Raw genomic sequence first — 7,389 nt, forward strand, 5'->3', positions numbered from 1 at the left:
CTGTTCTGTAGAAATTGGCAAGCCCTTCATTTAAACAGAAGAGCTAAAGCCGTGTCATGGATTTCTATGGATTGTTTTGACAATGATATGTAACAATGCCAGAGTGGGCTATATGTCTGGGTGCAAAATTACAGTATGGCACACTACCCCCCGGGGCAACTTAAGAAATGACAACAATGTGTAGAGTGATAGTCTGCTACCAATGGATACAATGGCTTGATGGTTCCGCTCCAGCGCTTCTAGCTTTACACTCCCACATCCTCTTTGGGTAATTATTGAACTGTAACTTGCAGTACTGCTATTGATTATAGCCTATGTGCAGCCCTGTCAGAGAATCAGCCAATAAAGAAATCCATCACACTGACATGTGATTCCACTCACACACTGACATCAGTGTAGGCTATCCTTACTCAGCCCCAGACATGGGATGTGCTGAGCCAGTTTGGATGATTTCAGTGGAATAATCATTAGTGAAGTTCTGTTCTCAAGCCTGAATCCTTCCTCCTGGGTTCAGGCGGACAGGTTGAAGTGATATCATATATGATTACTCATAAGTTGTGACCACAGAATTCTGCATAACTATTGTTACATTTGCATAATTTCTGAATGATAATTTACATATGCACATTATATTTTTGTTAATTTTATTATGCTTATTTTATTATGTGATTTTATTCAAATAAACAACAATAAATCATATTATTCTGTTGCCCAACTGTGGATGGATTTGTTTGACACTTTCATTTAAACCTCTACCAGGCCTTAGGTTCAATTTTGTGGAACCATACAAACCCTTTAGCTTCCAGGGCTAGAATAACTTGTCAGTTTGCTAGAGTCTTCTAAATGTTCACGTTAGTATCTATATTTTAGTGTGGCCAGAATATTATGGTAAGGGTACTGTCGCAGTGGCAACATTTTTGATAAAATGATCTACCGACATCCTCCAAAGTCCTGCCTCATTTAAAGTCTTAATCAGTCCACATGCCCTTAGTAGTTAAACCTAAATATTATGAAGACAAAGGAATACTTTTATGTACACATATAACAAAAAATAATCACTTGATTCAACAGTTTATTTTTCTCAGTGTCAGTATAGGGTGCGAGCACTGTGCCCTGATGTATACCCCCCAGATGCCCACACATGACTTCCTCTGTTTGTAATAAAGCACAGGCACAACATGCATAATGCTTGTGAACGAGAGCCCTATACTGACACTGAGAAGAAAAAAGTCTTTATTTTAGGTTTATGTGCCCACATGTACTCTCATAACTTGATAACAGAAATGCTGAAGGCAAATTGTCTGTTTTAAGCACTTGATTTTGGGGTATTGTTCTGGACTTTGAATGAAATGGGCCAATTGGTGTCTATGGAGGATAATAGAGCTCTCAAATTTCATCTAAAATATTTTAATTTGCGTTCCAAAAAGGTACGAAGATCAATGCAAAGGTCAATAACAGAATAAAAAACAGGTTTTTTTTTTTTTTTGTATGTGTGTGTGAACTAACTCTTTAAAAGTGTGACATGGTGGCGCAGTGAGAGTGCTGGGGCCTCACAGCAGGAAGGTTGCTGGTTCGAGCCTTGGCTGGGTCAGCTGGCATTTCTGTGTGGAGTTTACATGTTCTCCCCGCGTTCACGTGGGTTTCGTCCAGGTGCTCCAGTTTCCCCCACAAGTTCAAAGACATGCGGTACAGGTGAATTGGGTTGGCTAAAATTGTGCGTATTGTATGTATGTGAATGAGAGTGTGTGGGTGTTTCCCACTGATGGATTGCAGTTGGAAGGGCATCCGCTGCTTGAAACATATGCTGAATAATTTGGTGGTTCATTTCGCTGTGGCGACCCTACATTAATAAAGGGACTGAGCCAAAAAGAAAATGAATAAATAACTCTTTAAAAGCAGACATTCCAGTTTGAGACCCTTCATGTTTGGTCCTGAGATAGGTTTCCATCACATTTAGATATGACCCAATGACTACTTTGTTCTCTTTTTTTGACCTTTTGCTCAAATAGTGTGAAATAAGCACACTTATGAACACAAAATGAGACGATTATATAGAGAGAAGCAGCTTCTTATTTAGCCACAAGACTATGCTGAAGGATTAGGTGAGCATAGTGCTTTTTTCACCTTCAAACCAAACTTATGTTTTAAATTATGTCTGTATATTGTTCTTAAGTATCATGTACTATTGTAATATTTATGAATGGGGTCAGTAGACAGAGAAGTGGTGGTCTTTTGTGGTTGTTTGAACTCACTCGATCACATGGAAGCAATGCAGTCTAAAGCATTTTTTTTGTCTACCTTGAAAGTAGTTGAAAATGAAAAAGCTTAATACTATAATTTTGTGATTGTATTGACAGAAATGTATCTTTAAACCTTGGGATTCATTGAATGATTGAGTTGCTCTTTTGGTTAAAAGGTGGCAACAATTCCTTGGAGTAGAGGTCTGCACAGGACTGATTTTTTTTACTCCCCCTCCAGCCAGATTTTATTCCGCACCCGATCACTCCTGCTGTATAATTAGTCTTTGTTCACCCACTGCCCACTTAGAATAATATTCTATATGACCCAAACCCATTAAATTTAGATTTGGTTTCCAAAGTATCATGCTAAAATTGGGTACTGCCAAAAGAGAGAGATAACAGATTAAACTGTAGGTTGTGCAAAGATTGTAGGCTAATTGTCAGTTTTGTTTTACCTATTTGTAAGGAGACATGAGTGCCTCCTTAAACCTTAGGTTCCAGTCTTTTGAAGCTGGTCACTCACCAGATGCGCATATTACAGTTGGAAGTAAAAATTTGCCGGGCGAGCACATTCGCTATTTAAAATGAATCTATTCAAATGGCGCTCTGCACAGCAGACATATGAACAGTACCTTAAGTTGTAGATGGGCGCTGCAGACAGCTGCCAACTTGCAGCGCTGGTGTGCTTACCCTGATAGAAATATATGTTTAGAATTCTAAAATGGATGGCGCTGCATGGCGCAACCCCTTTGACTACTAAAAGGTACACTTTGAGGTGTTATCACCACACAAAGGGTAATATTTTTTTTCCGTTTGAAAAAACTTTTGTACATCAGACTTGCCTGATATGGTTTTCCTAAATAATTTCCTAAAGAGTGAGGAAATCCCAGATATGCTGTTGCAAAATATCGTCGGTACTCAGAAGCACTATATTGTTCAATCAGAGAAGCCCGCTTCCGTGCAAATTACACCAGTGTTACCGACCGCTACTGCATTTTATTTGGAAATTTATTAATGTGCTACAAGAAATTTGGTCAGTTTTCATGGTACAGCCACCTCTACCTTAAAAGGTCACTGTTTTTTTTTTGTTTTGTTTTGTCTTTATAATGATTGGACAATATTTTAGGAGATGGGGCAAGATTTGGAAAGAACTCTGGACACCGAAGCGCAATATCGCTATGTCGGCTATCATCATTGACACCTTAAAGAATCACTTGACCACACACCTTACAGGTGAGTCCATCAATAAGCTTAATATCACAAGGAAGTGTAACTATTTTACATAATGTCAGAAAAGTGTTCAATTTGTACAAATTTTAAATAAATTAAGGAAGTTTTGCCCCCAAATCCCACTTCTAACCATAACCCTTATAGAGAGTTGAGCAAACCGTTTACATTTATGCATCCATCAGATGCTTTTATCCAGCGTGACTGGTACCCTTGCACACCCACCCAGGGAGTAGTTAGGGTTTGGTGCCTTGCTCATGAGAATTACCTCAGCCGTGGTATTGAGGTTGATCCCACCAACAAATCCTGCTGGTACCGGGGCAGGAGCCTGCAACCTTTAAATCACAAGTCCAACTCTCTAACCATTAGGCCATGGCTGTTTATCATAATAATAAAAAAAGTAGACATGAAATTAAATCATATGAATTTTTACAAATAGATTAGAAGAGTCCAAGTAAAGACAACTTTCAAATCCCTTACAGGACAGAGAACAACGAGTCAGAAAAAAACATGGTCTCAACTACGAAATGCTCTTGGACATTAGATCATAAAGGTTTACCTTGGCACACTGGAATTTTCCTATCCTACTTCTGAAATTCAGCAGCATGTACTAAAGTGTGTTGGTCTAGGCACAAGTTTGTATTGAAAAGAAGAAGCAGTGAAGAGAGCAGTTGAGCAGATCTGCCGGACTCTTTGTTTTCTACAGAGGCCTCTCTCTCTTTCTTTCTGTTTCTCTGTACATCTCCTCTCAACTCAGTTATGTAACAAGTGGAAATATTGAAGATGGAACACTACCCTTACCCTCCCACACACTTATGGTGAAACACACACTCGAATTAAAGTACAAGCCAAAACACTGGCTGAAAGAAATCTGGAACTGTGTATAAATGTGCATCAGAGAGGAAGTGACCACTGACTTGCAAACAGGCAGCTACAGTAGAAATCATTGCTAATACAAATCATCTGCATCACTTTCTCTCTCGTCTGTTGCCTGGAGAAAAGCAGAGCGAGAGAGAGAGTAGGAAGGAAAGAGAGAGAGAAAGAGAGAAAGCGGAGAAGGCAGAAGCGGGTGGGCTAATGAGAACGCTAATGCTAATACGCAGACAATCAGAGTCCCCCCTCAGGCCACGGCTACATGGTAGAATCATATTAACTCTAATGTATCTGGTATTAATGCAGAAAGCTGGCTCCCCAGCCCAATGCCTGCAAGGTCATCGAGGGTAGAGGGTGGTAGTGGAGCGAAAGGGAGGGCGCAAGGGTTGGCGCGTATACCCACCTCAGCCAAACGCAGGTAATGGGAGGGCACTAGTTTTTTTTTCCGTAATGGTGGCCAACGCACCCCGTTTCTCCGAGCTCCCCCTGCAGTATGGCCGCCTTTTAGAACGCTCTATTGCAGAGTAGATCCAAAATGGCGGCCGAGGAGGCCCAGATGGGGAGCTGCTTTGGTTTAGCATGGCGGCGCAGCAACTTGCCCAGTTTTAGCTGGAGCTACACTGGCGCTAATTAGCCAGCTCGATACAGAACCGTACGCCCTGTTACGCTTGGCAGCATTAGTCAAATGAGTCAGTGAGCTGCACCAAGTCAGTCAGCCAGCCGAGGGAGGGTCCCACACATCTACGTCTGCGCACCAGTCTGTTTTTTTTTTTTTTAAACCAGACCTAATGTTTTTATTTTGGGATTTATGATTTTTATTGGCGCACTAAGGAGGGTGTCTGTTTTGCGTTAGCGGAGACGAGACTGTTGAACCCGATGTTTGGGGATGAATTTGGTGTACTGGAGGGTGGGTGTGATAGTGTCTGTGTGCATGAGGGGGAAAGTGAATGAACGTGTATGGAAACAGAGGATATTTCTGGAGCTCTCTCTCTCTCTCTCTCTCTGCAGCCTGTTGAGGGGGGGAAATCAGGGGGAAGAGGAAGGTGGTGAAGCGAGACGTCAGGGGGGTGTTAATTTATTCAAATGAGCATGGGAGGATAATGAGAGAGAGAGAGAGAGAGAGAGGGGAAAGAGAGGAATGGGGGGTTGGTTGTTTCGCTTTGCAAATCTCTCATCTCCTGATCTTCCTTCTTTTTTTTCATGTGTTTATCTTACAAGAATCTATCGCCATTATGGATGAAAGGAATGGTAGGCAAGAACTGGAGAATAGGATAGGTCGGGAAAAGGTGAAGGGATTTGTGGTCTGAAGATGGTATTTGAAAAATTATGTTATCATTTCTTCATGATTTATAGTTACTTAAAATACAATTTTGAACTTAAGTTTCTTTGGTTTTACTGGATTTATAAGCAAATAAAATTGTAATATTTGTTTTATTCTATAAACATCTGAAAACATCTTTTAATCAAAAATAAATATTTTGAGCTACTTCTTCATTTTAGAAAGTCTTATTTGTTTTATTTTGGCTAGAATAAAAGTAGTTATTATGTTTTTAAAAAACATTTCAAGGTCATAATTATTAGCCCTTTTAAGCTGTATATTTTCTCGATAGTCAACAGAACAAACCATCATTATACATTAGCTTGCCTAATTACACTAACCTGCCAAGTTAACCTAATTAACCTAGTTAGGCCTTTAAATGTCACATTAAGCTGTAGAAGTGTCTTGAAAACATCTAGTAAAATATTATTTACTGTCATCACGTCAAAGATAAAATAAATCAGTTATTAAAAAATGAGTATTTAAAACTATTATGTTTAGAAATTTGTTGAAAAAAATCCTCTCCGTTATACAGAAATTGGGAGGAAAAAATAAACAGAGGGGCTAATAATTCAGGTGGGGGCTAATATTTGTGAGTTGCTAAAACTGGAAAAAAAAAGATGAAGAAAGGAGAAACTTGGTCCCACTTTATATTAAGTGGCCTTAACTAATATGTACTTACATAAGAATTAATAGTTTGTTACAATGTACTTATTGTGTAAATACATGTATTTACTGTGTACTTATGCTTGATTAAATACATGTATGTAATTACATCTGTAATTAACTTTTGTAATTGCATTTTTAAATACACTGTTGACCATCCCTCACACCTTAACCTACCCTTCATCCTACCCATGCCACCAAACCTGTCCATAACCCAACCTCTATCCCAACTCAAAAGCACCACAGGTGTTCTCAAATACATTATAAACACAGTAAGTACATGGTATTTATTTTTTTGATGTAAGTACATAGTAGTTAGGGACACTTACCATAAAGTGGGACCAGAAATTTTTGTGATCTGAAGATGGCATCTAAAAAAAAAATCGCATTATTTTTTCATTCGAACATTTCGGATTTATAATTTCTTTCTTAATACAATAAGATGTTGAGACCGCTCAAGTTTACTGATAAGTTTCTTTGTTTTTACTAGATTTATTAACTGTGGATTTGAATAAAATTATAACATTTGTTTTATTCAATAAACGTCTGAGAACATCTCTTCTAAATTTCTAAACGAAAATAAATATTTCAAGCTATTTTTCTCTTCATTTTAGAAAACAACACAATTTATGACAACTTATCATATGATGTGAAGGGAAATTCAACAAATATTGTCTTTTTTACATTTCTGAAGTTAAAAGATTCTTATGGTTGTATAAAGTTAGATTTACTGTATGCATAAACAAACATTGCATACGTATTTTATGTAGACACACAAAAATAATAATAAAGATTTAAAGTTTATATTTATTATAATGCCCAAATTTACATCATAAATCCCGAGAAACTGAGAATTGTCATGTAGTTTTTTATCTTTATCTATCTATCTATCTATCTATCTATCTATCTATCTATCTATCTATCTATCTATCTATCTATCTATCTATCTATCTATCTATCTATCTATCTATCTATCTATCTATCTATCTATCTATCTATCTATCTATCTATCTATCTATCTATCTATCTATCCATCCATCCATCCATCCATCCATCCATCCATCC

Source organism: Danio rerio, chromosome 15, assembly GCF_049306965.1.
Source record: "Danio rerio strain Tuebingen ecotype United States chromosome 15, GRCz12tu, whole genome shotgun sequence".
Taxonomy (NCBI): domain Eukaryota; kingdom Metazoa; phylum Chordata; class Actinopteri; order Cypriniformes; family Danionidae; genus Danio; species Danio rerio.